The sequence below is a fragment of the Colobus angolensis genome, unplaced genomic scaffold (assembly GCF_000951035.1).
Source record: "Colobus angolensis palliatus isolate OR3802 unplaced genomic scaffold, Cang.pa_1.0 Scaffold511, whole genome shotgun sequence".
NCBI classification, from domain to species: domain Eukaryota; kingdom Metazoa; phylum Chordata; class Mammalia; order Primates; family Cercopithecidae; genus Colobus; species Colobus angolensis.
This window is the reverse complement of record NW_012118611.1, coordinates 631,588-649,031: the sequence shown is the minus strand read 5'-3', so window position 1 is coordinate 649,031 and position 17,444 is coordinate 631,588.

The following is a 17,444-nucleotide window of genomic DNA, read 5'->3' as shown; positions in this document are numbered from 1 at the left end:
AGAGCTGACATCCTTGCCTTGTTCTTGATCTTATGGAGAAAGCATTCCTCTTTTATCATTAATTATGACATTAGCTATAAAGATTTTTATGTTTTTAATACAAAATATATTTTTAAAGTCCCCCTCTGTTCCTAGTTTGCTGAGAGATTTTGTTATTTAATGGGTGTTCCTATTTCTCTAAGAGATTTTGTCGTTAGTGGGTGTTAGATTTTTCCAAATGCTCTTTCTGCATCAATACAATCATATGCTTTTTCTTCTTTAGCCTGTCGATATGACGGATTACATTGGCTTTCAAACATTGACCTAGGCTTACATACCTGGAATTAATCCCACCAGGTCATGGTATATAATTCTTTTTATATATTGCTGGACTCAATTTGCTAATATTGTGTTGAGGATTTTTGCTTCTTAGTTTGTAAGGGATATTAAAAATGAGTTGGGATTGATTCCCACTGCTTCTATTTTCTAGAATAAATTGCATAAACTTCCTAGAATAAATTGTATACATTTTTCTTTATTTTTCCTTTTTTAAAAAGTACAGAGACAGATTCTCACTGTGTTGCCCAAGCTGGTCTTGAACTCCTGAGCTCAAGTGATCTTCCCACTTCAGCCTCCCAAAGTGCTGAGATTACAGACATAAGCCACTATACCTGGACTTATTTCTTCTTTAAATGTGTAGTAAAAGTCTCCAGTGAAACCATCTGGCCTTGGACATTTGGGGAAGGAATGTTTATTTACATCAATTTTTTAAAAATGGCCATATGACTATTCAAGTTGTCTATTTCAGCTTGATGGAGTTTTGCTGGTCTGTCATTTGTGAGGAATTGGTCCATTTTTCCTAAGCTTCTCAATTTATGAGAGTAGAAATGTTCATAGTGTCACCTGATTATTCTTGTAATGTTGCAGGATCTGTAGTAATGTCTCCAGTTTCATTCATAATATTGGTGATTTGTGTCTTGTCTCCTTTTGTCTTTTTCAGTCTTACTACAGGTTTATAAATGTTACTGATTTTATTTTTTTATATCTTCTTCTTCTTATTATTATTTAGATGGAGTTTCAATCTTGTTGCCCAGGCTGGAGTGCAATGGCACAATCTCGGCTCACCGCAACCTCCGCCTCCCAGGTTCAAGTGATTCTCCTGCCTCAGCCTTCCGAGTAACTGGGATTACAGGCATGCGGCACCATGCCAGGCTACTTTTGTAATCTTTTTTTAGTAGAGACGGAATCTCTCCATGTTGGTCAGGTTAGTCTCAAACTCGCAACATCAGGTGATCCGCCCGCCTCAGCCTCCCAAAGTGCTGGGATTACAGGCGTGCACCACCGTGCCTGGCCCTGATTTTAGTTTTTAAAGCCAAATTTTTGTTTCATTGATATTTCTCTATTGTTTCTCTGTTTTTTATTTCATTTACTTATTTTTCTTCTTTTTATTATTTTCATCCATCATCTCGCTTTTGTTTCATTTTGCTCCTCTTTTCCTAGTTTCTTGAGGTGGGAATTTAGAATATTGATTTGAGAGCTTCCCTCTTTTCTAGCATTTACTATTACAAATGTCCCTCTCAGCACTGCTTTAGCTGAATCCCATATATTTTGGTATGTTATAGTTTCATTTTTGTTTCCAAATGTGTACATACCAAACAACAGAGCTTCAAAATCCATGAAGCAAAAACTCGTAGAGCTGAAGATGTAGACAAATCCACAATTATAATGGAGGACTCAAAATCTCTCTGTCAGAAGTTGATAGAACTACTCTAAGAAAATCAGCAAGGATATAGTAGAACTCAATAATACCATTGACCTGGAGGGTCTGCTTGACACCGATAGAACACTCCACCCAACAACAGCAGAATATGCATTCTTTTCAAATGCCCATGGAACATTTGCCAAGATGGAACACACTATACACCTCAATGAATTTAAAAGAATCGAAGTCACACAGGATGCACTCCCTAACCTCATGGTGGAAGATGAGGACACCAAGCATGAAGCTGGCCAGCCCCGAGGGGAGGCAGGTGAGGTGCTGGGCCGGGTTTTGGTGCTCCCACTGGGTTGGCAGCCCTTCTCTCCCCAGATGCTCTCCAGACTCAAGATTCACATCTGCGAAGTTTCCTTTTTCATCTTGGCTGGAGCTTTGAGCAGTAATCCAACTAAAAGCAGCTCTAGATTCTGCCTGCCTTTTCACCTTCCCATGGCTAGGACTCCCGCCCATGACTACAGCTCCCTGGTGGGCCTCAAGGGGCATGAATTCCTGCATCCAGGCCCTTCCTGGCCCCAAGTACTTGTCCCTCTAAACCCTAAAGCAGCCTAAATCTAGTCAAGGGCCCCTGGTCCAAGGGTGCTCACTGATTCTCCTGGGAGGAGGCTGTGGACAAGCAGGAAGATGCTGAGCTCTTCACTTGCTCATGGGCATGTCCCTGAGGGTGGGGCCAACAGCCTCCAGGGTTGGCTCTGAACTAGTAGCTCTTCTCAACATGTGACAGGCTCAGCCTTTGAGGCCAGGGAGGCCTGTGAGTGGCTCCTTCAACCCGCTGAGCCTCTCTGCCAAATTTAATTGACTCCCTGAGCTAGAACAAGATTCCAGGGAATACAGACCCCAGGAACATTTTTGCCTGAGATTTGGGTAAAGGAGCACCTTATGTCTTTAAGCCTGGATGCAGGCACAGGCAGATGTGTCCCACCCAACAGTCAGCATGGGACAGTGGCTAGGTCCATGGCTCCCTACTCCTGCTGCGTCTTACTATATTTTATTTCATTTTATTTTATTTTATTTTATTGAGATAGGATCTCACCCTGTCACCCAGGCTGGAGTACAGAGGTGTGATCATGGCTTACTGCAGCCTCAAGTGATCCTCCCACCTTGGCTTCCCCAAGTGCTGGGATTACAGGCATGAACCACTGCACTCGGCTTTCCTGCTAGATCTTTGCCTTGGCCCTGCCCCCCACAACCCTGGCCAGCCAGCGGGTGTTTAACGCAATACAAAAGGCAGCATCCTCTCCTGCATGGACCCATCACTGAAGGTAAAGTCTGGGAGGTGGCAGGAGATCCCTCCAGGTCCTGCTGCACCTTCCTGGGCTGTGACTGCCTCACAGGAGCCTCATGTCCACCTCATGCCCATCTTCCACTCCCATCTTCCCATTCCACGAACTTCCAAGTCAATAGCTTTCAAGAAACAGTATAGGCCGAGCGCAGTGGCTCACGCTTGTAATCCCAACACTTTGGGAGGCCAAGGCAGGCAGATCACCTGAGGTCAGGAGTTCAAGACTAGCCTGGCCAACATAGTGAAACCCTATCTCTACTAAAAACACAAAGAATTAGCCAGGTGTGGTGGCAGGTGCCTATAATCCCAGCTACTTGGGAGGCTGAGGCAGGAGAATTGCTTGAACCCAGGAGCTGAAGATTGCAGTGAGCTGAGACCATGCCACTGCACTCCACCTTGAGCAACAAGAGCAAAACTCTGTCTCAAAAAAAAAAAAAAAAAGCCGGGCACGGTGTCTCATGCCTGTAATCCCAGCACTTTGGGAGGCTGAGGCGGGCAGATCATGAGGTCAGAGATCAAGACCACCCTGGCTAACACAGTGAAACCCCATCTCTACTAAAAGTACAAAAAATTAGCCGGGCGAGGTGGCGGGAACCTGTAGTCCCAGCTTCTCGGGAGGCTGAGGCAAGAGAATGGCATGAACCCAGGAGGTGGAGCTTGCAGTGAGCCGAGATCGCGCCACTGCACTCCAGCTTGGGCAACAGAGCAACACTCGGTCTCAAAAAAAAAAAAAGACAGTATAACCAGCTCTCAAAGTGATGTGAAGTCAAATTTCTGTCACATCTCCAAGCTCTTTACTTCTCCAATCAAACCCTGACTGATAGATACCCTGGGGTATGATGGTAAAGACATCTTGTCTGGGGGCAGTGGCTCAAGCCTGTAGTCCCAGCATGTTGGGAGGCTCAGGCAGGAGGATCGCTTGCGTTCAGGAGGTCGAGGCTACAGTGAGCTATGATCATACCACTGCACTCCAGCCTGGACATAGAGTGAGACCCTGTCCCTTAAAAGAAAATAATAATAATAATAAAGACATCTTCAGGTGTGAGTCAGCTTTGCAGTGGGCAAAGGTGCTATAGTCTAGAATTGGTTGGTAAGTAGTGGTTCTGGTATCCATATACACATCATTATAGCAGGGTTGTCAGGATAAAACTGGGGTAGATTTCAGGGCTCTGAGAGAACATTTGGTCCTGGGGATTCCCCCTCCCCAGCCAGACACGACGCCAGGCCCAGAAGCCAGTGTTATCCTGTGTATCTCCCTTGCAAGCACCCAGGTATGGCCCCAGCTCAATTTGAGGAGGAGAAGGAAGGAGAAATGTTCCACAAAGATGTGCCGATGGAAAACCATTTTGAAGACAGTGAATTAACTGTTTCACAAATAAAAATAAAGTCATACCCTAGCTTATGCCACAAACAATTTTCAGGTGGATTAAAGAGATTTTAAAATAATTGAAATACAGGAAAACTTTTTATTGATTCCAGAGTAAGCAAGTGCTTTGTAAGCATAGGGAGAAAGCGTTGGTAGTATCTGGGTAGAATGATACAAAATTTTGGTGGCCATCTGGCAATATACCTCAGAGGTTTTAATTTTGTCAAAGATTTGACCCAGTCTCTAAGCATTTATACTAGAAAAGTAACAGAGATGTACAAAACATTCTGCACAAGGGCAGTGATCAAAGCATTATTTACAATAGTGAAAAGTTACAAGCATTATAAATGTCCCGCAGGAGAACATCTACTTTCAAATAATGTTTCCAAGAAACTTTAACTGTTTAAAGACATGAGGAAATGTCTGGTGGAAGACAGCAGTTTAATCTGTTTAACACTCACTGGTTTCTTCTTCAAGATCTCACTAAAATAATCATGAATGAATGAAAACATAGAAGACCCATAGGGACAAGCTGATCAAGAGAAGCTCACTCAAGATATTACAACAAAACTTTGAAAGAAAGAAAAACACAACAACAGAGAAGAGGTAACTGATAAGGCACAGCAGAGAGAGCTACAAGAGGATGGACGGCAGGGTCTGGGCAGCAACCTGGGACTCTGCTAAGGGCCGCCAGGACTGGGATGAGGATGCAGTGGAAAACAAGAGGATGGGTTAAGCAGCTCTATTGTGAGACTTCTACTCCCAGCCGAGATTAAGTAAAAAGGATCAAATGTACCCTCCCTCCTGAAACAACTAAAAAGTCTAGACAAAATGGATGGAACCACAATTCCCAACATTAGCCAACAGGCAGCACAGGACAGCAGGCCCTGAGAGGGGACAGAGTGAGGTGGGTCCAGGCAGGGGCCAGTAGTCTCCCTGAGAAGACAGAGCCAGAGTCCCAGAGGCTGTTCTGGGCTGAGTCCTGACCCTTTCCTACCCCCAAAATCCATATGTTGAAGTCCTAACCCCCAGTACCTTAGAATGTGACCAGATTTGAAAACGGGGGCTGGGCGCGGTGGCTCGCCCTTTGGGAGGCTGAGATGGGCGGATCACGAGGTCAGGAGATCGAGACCATCCTGGCTAACATGGTGAAACCCTGTCTCTACTAAAATATACAAAAAAAAAAAAAAAAAAACTAGCCAGGCGAGGTGGCGGGCGCCTGTAGTCCCAGCTACTCGGGAGGCTGAGGCAGGAGAATGGCTTGAACCCAGGAGGCAGAGCTGAGATCCGGCCACTGCACTCCAGCCTGGGTGACAGAGTGAGACTCCGTCTCAAAGAAAAAAAAAAAAGAAAACAGGGTCTTTAAAGAGGTGATCGAGCTAAAATGAGGCTATGAGGGGATCCCTAATCCAATCTGACTGATGCCCCTATAAGAAGAGGAAGTCTGTACACACAGACACCAGGCTGCGTGTGCACAGAGGAAAGGCCATGTGAGGACATAGCAAGGAAGTGGCATCTGCAAGCCACAAGGGGAGGCCTCAGGAGAAACCAGCCCTGCCCATACCTTGACCTCAGAATTCTGGCCTCCTGAACTCAGAACATAAATGTCTGTTGTTTCAGCCCACCAGCCTGAGATATTTTATTATGACAGCCCAAAGCAAGCTGGCTGGAGTTCACAGGGCAGAAGACTGGAAAGGAGGAGGGAGTTGCAGAGGGCTGCAGAGTGTCCTCGTCGGGACTGATCAGTACACAAGGGCAAGAAAACTACCTAAGACAGGGGAAAGAACCACCCGAAATGCAGGAGAAAAAACTGGTGAAGCTCACACAAAACTGGGAATAGGTCGCTAATATCCAGTTCAGAAAACCTCGCAATTCATGGGACATTGAGAAGAGGACAAGAAGGACACAGAGATGGCCAAATGAGCCCTTGACTATGAGTCACTCTGTGCTTGTTGAAAAACACTCAAAAGCAGTCTTTGAAAGGATCAAATTGCATCCCAAAACAAAGCTCAAAAACATTTAAAGAAATAACATTCAACAAGATGAAGTTCACAATGCCAGACATCCAATCAAACATAACTAGGCACACAAATTAACAGGAAAATATGACCCATAATGAGAAAAAAAAATTATCAACAAAAACAGATCTAGAAATGAAAGAGATAATAGTAGATAAGATCATTTAAGCAACTATTATAAATACACCCCACATGTCCAAGAAGATAGAGGAAAGCAAGAGTATATGAAGGAGGTCTGGGCACGGTGGCGCATGCCTGCAATTCCAGCATTTTGGGAGGCCCAGGTGGGAGGATGGCTTAAGGTCAGGAGGTTGAGACCAGCTTGGCCAACATGGAGAAACTCTGTCTCTACTAAAAATACAAAAATTAGCCGGGTGTGGTGGCAAACACCTGTAGTCCCAGCTACTCAGGAAGCTCAGGAGAATCTCTCAAACTTGAGTGGTGGAGGCTGCAGTGAGCCGAGATCATGCTAATGCACTCCAGCCTGGGTGGCAGAGCGGGACGCTGCCTCAAAAAACAAAAATAAAACAAAACAAAATGAAATGAAACAAAACAGAAAAAAATAATAAACAAAAAAAGAGTATATGAAGGAGACATGTGGAAAATATTTAAAACACCTAAATGGAGATTATGGAGATTAAAATTTTCAAATAAAAAAATACAATGGATGGAATTAATAGCATATTAGACACTACAGCAGAAAAGATTAATGAATTGGCAATAGAAACTATTCCAAATGAACACATGGATAAAAAAAAGAGAGTAGAAAACAGAACAAAGCTTCAGTGAGCTCTAAAACCATTTCAAGCAGTTTAACACCTGTGTAACTGTCCTCCCCAAAGGGGAGAGGACAGAAAGATTTGAAGTAAAAATGGCTAAAATTTTTCCAAATTTTAAGAGAGCTATCAACTCACACAGCCAAGAAGCTCAACAAATCACCAGCAGAAGGAACACAGAAAGGACTACCTTGATTGGATGTGACATAAGCAAAATAGCAAGGCAGGCAGTGCCTTGACCCTACCCCACTGGAAACAAGCAGAAACGGTCAGAATCAATTTTGTCAGAATTCTGGGAAGCAGTAAAAGGGTCACAGCAACCAAACAAATGCTGAATCAAGAAACAGGTGATTTTAAAATGGTAGGATGGCTCCATGACCCTTTTACTTGCCCTTGCCCACTCTCTCCCTGGTGCAGCAGCAGTCCTGGAGAGGGAAGTTAGTATTCCCAGTGTGGGACCCTGGTCTCTCATATAAGATGGAGCATACCAGACCTGACTGGCACATTACTGTGCATGTCTGTCCTAAGCTGTCTGAGGGCCTAGGGAGAGGTGGCCCAAAGGACTCATACAAGGTGCTTGTCTTTGTTTTGCCTAACTCAGAATGCAGATGGAAACACCGCAGATATTGTGTGTGTGTGTGTGTATATACTGTATATATATAAATACTATATATGATACTACATATATAAACATATGTCATATATATATATATATATATAGAGAGAGAGAGAGAGAGAGAGAGCAAGGTGAACTCACATCCCGCAGATGCCTAGGGCAGAAGATTATATTTGAGACCTACAATAAAACACTTAAGACCCAGTAATAAAAGCTGGTGAGAGTTTCTTTGGAAAATCAGGGCATTCAAAAGCACCCATGTATACAAGGGGATTTAGAAGGCGACATGCATGCCCAGGGCAAGATGCATGCTCAGAAAACACCTGAGGAGATCCTAAGCTTCCACTTTGGGCTAATCCCTAAGCTAAGTGCAGGCTTGGATAAGTGTTGAAGGAGTGGCTAGCACAGAGTCAATCTGTAAAGTCTGTGAGTGGTTATTTGGTTTCTGCTGTTTGTTTGTTTGTTTCTTTTTAGTTCCTGATATTGAAGGGAATCTCTGTCAAAACACAAGCTGAGGTCGAGTGCAGTGCTTCACCCTTGTAATCTCAGCACTTTGAGAGGCCAAGGTGGGAGGATTGCTTGGGCCCAGGAGTTTGAAACCAGTCTGGGCAACATAGTGACACGTAGTCTAAAAAAATTTTAAAAATTAGTCCGGCATGGCAGTGCTCACCTGTAGTCCCAGCTACTCAGGAGAGTGAGGTGGGAGGATTGCTTGAGCCTAAGAGATGGAGGCTGCAGTGAACCATGATCATGCCACTGCACTCCAGCCTGGGTGATAGAGTGAGATCCTGTCTCAAAAAATAAAAATATGAAATAAAAAAGCACAAGTTGAACACGAGCTATGGACAAAATGTCAGTGACTGAATATGCCTAGGAATACAGTCTTTGCAAAAAAATAGTTTGGGAAAGTCATTATAGAAATTATCTGCTATAGCCCTCAATGATAAAAAATCCAGCAAACACTGGGAAAAGGGATAATCTGATTTCCAGAGTTCCCGCATTATAATATTCAACAGTCTAGTTTTCAAAATAATTACACAGCATAAAAAGAAACATGAAAGTATGGCCTATTCAAAGGAACAAAATAGATCGAAACTGTCCCTAAGAAGCCCAGGCATTGGACTATTGGATAAAGAGTAAAGCAATGATCTTAAATATGCTCAAACAGCTAAAGACAATGAAAATCAGGAAAACCATGTATGACAAAATAAAACTCTTAGTAAGATATAGGAATTATAAAATGAGACCAAACAGAATTTTTGGCATAAAAGGTGGGATAACTGAAATGAAAATTTCACTAGAGGGGCTCAATAGCAAATTTCAGCAGGCAGGAGAGCCTACAAACTTGAAGGTAAGACAACTGAAATTATTACGTCTCAGGAATAGAAAGAAAAAAGAACAAAGAAAAGTAAACAGAGACTAAGAGCTGTATGAGACACCATCAAGTGGACCAACATACACAGTTAGAGATTCACAGAAGAAGACAGAAAGAGGTAGAAAGAATAGTTGAAGAAACAATGGCTGAAAACTTCCCAAATCTGAGGAAAGACATGAATATACATGTCCACAAAGCTCAATGAATTTCAAGCAGGATAAACTTAAAAACACCCACACCAAGACAAATTATAATCAAATTGTTGAAAGAAAAAGACAAAAAGAAATATTTGAAGGCAACAATATGAAAACATCTCATGTACAAGGGATCCTCAGTAAGATTAACATCTGATTTCTCATCAGAAAAATAAATGGTGCCAGAAGGCAATAGGATAACATATTTAAATCTTGAAAGAAAAAAGAAAGCTCTGTCAACTAAGAATTCTATATTTAGCAAAAATTTCTCTTTATTCTCATTTGAGAATAAAAGATAAGACATTTCTAGAAAAACAGAAGCTGAGGGAATTTATTATCAGAAGATTGTTCCTACAGAAAATGCTAAAGGGAGTTCTTCAGGCTGAAATGAAAGGACATTAGACAGTAATTCAAAGCCATAAGAAAAAATAAAGAACACTGGTAAAGGTAATTACATAGGTAAATATATAGGCCACCATTAATGTACTTTTGGTATGGTTTGTAACATCTTTATTTTTCTATATGATATAGTCATACACATAAAATAATATCTATATATCTAACTTAATTGGCACATAATGTATAAAGATGTAATCTGTGACAACTAATAATATAAATGGGGAGGAACAGAGATGTATAGAAGCAGAGTGTTTGTATGCTGTTGAAACTGAGTTGGTATTCCTCAAACTAGGTTGAAAGTGGTTACCTTGGGGTAACCACTAAGAAAATAACTTTAAAATACACAGAAAAGGAAAGAAGGGAATCAAAATTTTACACTACAAAAACTCAACTAAATATGAAAAAGGTAGTAATTGAGGAGCAAAAATTATATAACACATATAGAAAACAAATAAATGGCGGAAGTAAATCCTTTTATCAGTAATCACATTAAAGGTGAATTAACTAAAATCTCTAAGAAAGCAGATTGGTATATTGAATTTTAAAAGTCAACGTCCATCTATATGCTGTCTACAAGAGGCTCACTTTACATAGAAGGATGCAAAGAGGTTTAATATAGAAGAATAGAAAAAAGACTTTCTATGTAAATAGTGATGAAAAAGAGCTGGGATGGCTATATTATTGTCAGAAAAGTATACTTTACAAGAGACAAAGAAGAACAATATATAGAGAGAAAAGTCTTCATACAGCAAGACAATAAGGCTATAAACATATAAACACCTAACAGACCAAAAATGTATAAAGCAAACATTGACAGAATTGAAGGGATGAATGGTTCTGCAACAGTAGTTGTAAACTTCAATGTCCCACCTCAATAATGGATAGAAAAACCAGACAGAAGAACATTAAGGAAAATAGAGGATTTAGAAAATACTATAAACCAATTAAACCTAAAATGCCTATAGAGCACTCCACCAAACAACAATAGAATGCACATTATTTTCTTTCTTTTTTTTTAATTATTATACTTTAAGTTCTAGGGTACATGTGCACAACGTGCAAGTTTGTTACATATGTATACATGTGCCATGTTGGTGTGCTGCACCCATTAACTCGTCATTTACATTAGGTATATCTCCTAACGCTATCCCTCCTCCCTCCCCCCGTCCCCACAATAGGCCCCGGTGTCTGATGTTCCCCTTCCTGTGTCCAAGTGATCTCATTGTTCAATTTCCACCTATGAGTGAGAACATGCGGTGTTTGGTTTTCTGTTCTTGCGATAGTTGAATGCACATTATTTTCAACTGCACATAGAACATTCTCCAGGATAAATCACATGCTAAGCCACAAAACAATTTTTAATAAATTTTAAGAGATTGAAATAATCTGAAGTATTTTTCTGATCAGAATGGAATGAAACTAGAAATCAATATGAGAAGGAAAACTGGACATTTTAGAAATGTGTGTAAATTAAACGAAACACTCTTAAACAACCAAGGGTCAAAGAAGAAATCACAAGGGAAATTAGAAAATAACCTTGAGTCACATGAAAATAAAAACGAAACATACCAAAACTTCTCGGATACCATGGAAACAGTGGTAATAGAGAAATGCATAGCTGTAAACACCTACATTAAAATAGAAAAAATATTTCAAATCAATAATTATACACCTTAAAAATTAGGGTAAAAAAGAGCAAACTAAACCCAAAGCTTCCATCCAAGAGAATGGAAATAATAAAAATCAGATCAAAGATAAGTGAAAAAGAAAATAAAAAATAATAGAAAAAAATCAATAAAACCAAAAGTTATTTCTTTGAAAAAGCCAGCAAAAAATGACAAATCTTTCACTAGAACAGCCAAGAAAGAGAGACACAAGACTCAAGTTAATAACATCAGAAATGAAAGTGGGGACATTACTACTGATTTTACAGAAATAAAAATATTATGACTAAATGCCATGAACAATTGTATACTAACAAATTCAATAGCCTAACTAAAATGGATATTTCTAAAACACAAAATGTGTTAAAACTGACCCATAAAGAAATAGAAAAATTGGACCAGTAAGGAGATCTAATCAGTAATAAAATCAAGGCCAGGTGACCTCACTGGAGAATTTTACCAAACATTTACAAAAAGAACTGGGTGTGGTAGCTCATGCCTGTAATCCCAGCAGTTTGGGGGACCAAGGCAGGAAGATCGCTTGAGCCCAGGAGTTTGAGACTAGTCTGGGCAACCTGGTGAGACCCTGTCTCTGCAAACAAACAAACAAAAAACAAATAATTAATTAGGCATGGTGATGCACACCTGTAGTTCCAACTACTTGGGAGGCTGAGATGGGAGGATCACTTGCCCGAGCGGTAAAGGCTGCAGTGAGCCATGATCATGTCACTACACTCCAGCCTGCGCAACAAAGCAAGACTCTGTGAGAAAAAAACAGAAACTAATATCAATCCCTTTCAAACTCATCCAAAAAACTGAGGAGGAGGGAGCGCTTCCTAACTCATTCATTGAGACCAGCATTACCCTGATACCAACATCAAACAAAGACACTACAAGAAAACTATAGACCAATATCCCTTATGAATATTGATGCAAAAACTCTCAAAAAATGAAAGCACAATGAATTGAGTAGCATAGTGGAAAGACTATATATCTGACCAAGTGGGATTTATTCCTAGAGTGCAGTAATGGGTCAACATACAAAAAACAATCAATAGAATATACCATATCAACAGAATGAAGGGGAAAAAAACATTACTATTTCAATTGATTAAAAAATGATTAGAAAAATCATTTGACAAAGTCAAACACCCTTTCATGATTTAAAAAAAAAAAAAAAAAAAAGAAAAAAAGAAGGCCAGGCACAGTGGCTCACACCTGTAATCCCAACACTTCGGGAGGCCGAGATGGGTGGATCACCTGAGGTCAGAAGTTCAAGACCAGCCTGGCCAACATGGCGAAACCACATCCCTACTAAAAATACAAAAAATTAGCTGGGCGTGGTAGCAGGCACCTGTAATCCAGCTACTTGGAAGGCTGAGGCAGAAGAATTGCTTGAACCCAGGAGGTGGAGGTTGCAGTAAGCCAAAATCACGTCACTGCGCTCCAGCCTGGGCAACAAGAGTGAAATTTCGTCTCAAAAAAAAGAAGTTAAAGACACATTGGAAAGGAAGAAGTAAAATTATCTCTGTTCACAGATAATATGATCTTATACAGAAGAAATCCTAAATGATCCACAAAGAAACTGTTAGAGATAATAAAGAAACTCAACCAAGTTGCAGGATACAAAATCAACTTGCAAAAATCAGTTGCATTGTATACGGTAGTAACGAACAATCCAAAAAGAAACTTTAGGAAGCAATCCTAGGCAGGGGACGGTGGCTCACACTTGCAATCCCAGCACTTTGGGAGGCTGAGAAGGGCAGATCACTTGAGATCAGGAGTTCGAGATCAGCCTAGCCAAGATGACGAAACCCCATCTCTACTAAAAAACAAACAAACAAACAAAAAACAAAAATTAGCTGGGTATGGTGGCTCATGCCTGTAATCCCAGCTACTTGGGAGGCTGAGGCAGGAGAATAGCTTGTTCCCAGGAGGCGGAGGTTGCAGTGAGCTGAAATCATACCACTGCACTCCACCCTGGGCAATAGAGCAAGACTCCAACTAAAAAAAAATAAGTAAATAAAAGAGAAAACAATTCCAAAAGCTACAGTCATCCAAACAATATGGTACAGGCATAAAGACAAACATATAGAACAATGAAAGAGAATAGAGAGCCCATAAACTCTCATGTACATGGCCAAATGATCTCCAACAAGACTGTCAAAAATCCATACACCAGAGAAAGAACACACTCTTTGATAAATGGTGTTGGGAAAAATGGATATGCACATGCAAAAGAATGAAGTTGCACTCTAAGTTTACACCATAAACAAAAATTAACTCAAAATGGATTAGAGACCTAAACTTAAGACCTGAACCTATAAAATTTCAAGAAGAAAATGTAGAAAATTTATTGCCATTGGATTTTGCAATGGTTTCTTGAATATGACACCAAAAGCACAGGCAACAAAGGTGAAAATAGACAAATGGGACTAGATCAGACTTTAAAACTTCTGCACAGCAAAGGAGACAATCAACAGAGAAGACAACCTACAACATGGAAGAATGGGAGAGAATATTTGTAAAACATATATCTTGATAAAAATTAATATCAAGAATATATCTAAAAACTCTTACAACTCATCAACAACAACAAGCACAACCAAATAACTTGACTAAAAAATGGGCAAAGGATGATTCCCTATTTGGGAATAGATGATTCCCGAAAGAAGACATACAAATTGCCAATAGGCACATGGAAAGATGCTGAACATCCTAATCATCAGGGAAATGCACATGAAGACCAATGAGATACCATCTCACACTCCTAAGGATGGCCACTATAAAGAAAACAAAAATAGAAAACATCAAGTGTTGACAAAGATGTGGAGAAATTGGAACCCTTATGCACTGTTGATGGGCACGTAAAATGACACAGCTGCTATAGAAAATAGTATGGAGATTTTCGACAAGACTAAAAATAGAATTACTGAGCCAGGCACGGTGGCTCACACCTGTAATCCCAGCACTTTGGGAGGCCAAGGCGGGTGGATCACCTGAGGTCAGGAGTTCAAGACCAGCCTGACCAACATGGTGAAATCCTGTCTCTACTAAAAATACAAAATTAGCTGGGTGTGGTGGCACATTCCTGTAATCCCAGTTACTTGGGAGACTGAGACAGGAGAATTGCTTGGACCTGGGAGGTGGAGGTTGCAGTGAGCCAAAATCATGCCATTGAGCTCCAGCCTGGGCAACAAGAATGAAATGCCATCTCAAAAAATAAATAAATAAAAATAGAATTACCATATTATCCATCAACCCCACTCTGGGTATAGATCCAGAGAACTGAAAACAGGATTTTGAAGAGGTATTTGCACATCCATGTCCATTGCAGCATTAATTACAGTAGCCAAGGGGTGGAAGCAACCTAAATATCAATTGACACAGGAACGGATACACACACACACACACACACACACAAACACGTGACATATAGTATATATACAAATGTGATATGTGATATATACAAATGTGATATATATACACAAATGTGACATACACATATATACAAATGTTGGCTGGGCACAGTGGCTCACGCCTGTAATCCCAACATTTTGGGATGCTGAGGCTGGCGGATCACCTGAGGTCAGGAGTTTGAGACCAGCCTGGCCAACATAGTGAAATTCCCTCTCTACTAACAATACAAAAGTTAGCTGGGCATGGTGGCACGCACCTGTAATCCCAGCTACGTGGGAGGCTGAGGCAGGAGAATCAGGAGAATCACTTGAACCTGGGAGGCAGAGGTTGCAGTGAGCCGAGGTCGCACCACTGCACTCCAGCCTGGGCGACAGAGTGAGACTCCATCTCAAAAAAGAAAAAAAAAAGTTATATATACGCATATATAAAAATGTGATGTATATATATATGTGTAATATATATTATGTATATATACAAATGAGATATATAGAGTTGGCCCCTTAGCAACATGGATCTGAACTGTGTGAGTCACTTACACTCAGATTTTCTTCTGCCTCTGCCACCCCTGAGACAACAAGACCAAGCCCTCTTCTTCCTCCTCCTCCTCAGCCTACTTGATGTGAAGACAAGGATGAAGACCTTTGTGATGATCCACTTCCACTTCATGAATAGTAAATACATTTTCTCTTACGAAGTTCTTAATAACATTTTCTTTTCTCTAACTTACTATATTGTAAGAATACAGTATATAACACATATCATATACAAAATATGTGTTAACTGTTTATGTTATTGGCAAGGCTGCTGTAGTTAAATTTGGGGGAGTCAAAAGTTATACATGGATTTTCAACCATGCAGTGGTTGGCATGCCCTAGATTAAGATGGCCACTATAGAGAAAACAAAAATAGAAAACAGCAAGTGTTGACTGTAGAATGAAAAAGACACCCTACAAAATGGAAGAAAATACTCACAAATTATATATCTGATAAGGGATTAACATCCAGAATATATAAAGAACTCTTACAACTCAACAACAAAAAACTAATTTAAAAATCAACAAAGACCTTGAACAGACATTTTTCCAAAGAAGATATATAAATGGCCAATAAGCCACACTGGGGGAGGTTGAAGAGACATGACAGCTAAATGCAATGCATGATTCTGACCAAGACATTCTTTCTAAATAAGGCTTTTTGGGACAACTCGTCACCGTTGAAGTGCTGTGACAATTAGAAAGCAGTAATGGGTCAAGGTAGTGTCTTGATTTCAGTGGTTGTATTGTAAGTATCAAAGTTCCCAAGACCCTGCCTTGTGGAAACCTACCCATCCCTCAGTAGGGACCTAACCTCCCAGCCAAGCCCTGGGCATTCACTCATTCCTTGGTCCTTTGACTCAGAGACCAGGCTGCTCAAAGATTAGACAGTCAGGTGGAGGGGTGGGGACAGTTGTTCTCATGCTGTTGGTGAGGGTTCTTTCTGAATGTCAGTTTAATGATATGTAGCAGAATCTTCAATGTGCATGACACCTTGGGGCCAACTGTCCCACTTTGAGGAATTCATCCTAAGAAGGCCTTCAGGGAAGGAAGAACACAACTGCCTGTTAGCAGCCCCGGGACTCAATTGACAGGCCCTCCCTGAGGAATGAGATTCTCCCCACCCCGTAGTGTCTCTCCCCCAGAGGCCTTCTCCACCCTCTCTGTCTACAGGCTTGCAAAAGCAGAGTCACCCCAGAGGGGAGGAGGCAGATGGGGAGATGGACCAGATAGGACAGAAATGTCCAGAGCATGCCCTTGCACGTAAACCCAAGATGGGATTCTCCTTGTGTTTGTCTTCTCTGGAAAGGGCCAAAATAGGTACCTAGAGAAGAGGGAAAGTCCCACAAGAAAGGTAGGGAGCAGAGACAAAAAGCAAGATAGAATCAGAGAATGTTCTGAGAGAGAGTTGCGGGGGACAGGCCAGCCGGCGAGGATGGAGGGTCTGGAGGCACAGGGGGCTCCAGCCCAGGCCCCATCACTATGTGCTATGTGTGGATGCAAGTCCATAATCTTTCTGGACTGGTTTGCCCACCAGTGAGATGTGAGGCTGGGCATTTGGGCTGGAATTCTGGGATTTTCTATTCCATGGCACTGCCTAGGACAGATTAAGACCCTGGAGGCTGGAAGTGTGGAATTAGTGTCTATTTTCCCAGTGTCACAATGGCTCCCCTTAAGTTTATGATGGTCTGAAAACTGTGCTATTTTCTGAGTCAAGATCTGACAGAACTGGGCTAGAAGAGGGGGCTCTTTGGAGACCAGAGCCCAACTAAGCATCTGCCGTACTGCAGTGAAGAGTAACTGCTAACTCTGCTGCAAAACCTGGAATCTTGGTCCATTTGCTATTGCTTATGACAGCATGCCTAAAGCTGGGTAATTTATTAAAAAAACAAAATTTATTTCTTATAGTTTTGGAGGACAGGAAGTCCAAGACCAAGGGGGTGCATCTGGTGAGGGCCTTCTTGCTGGTGGGGACTCTCTGCAGAGTCCTAAGGGAGTAGCGGGCATCCCAAGGGGAGGGTGCTGAGCATGCTAGCTCAGGTCTCTCT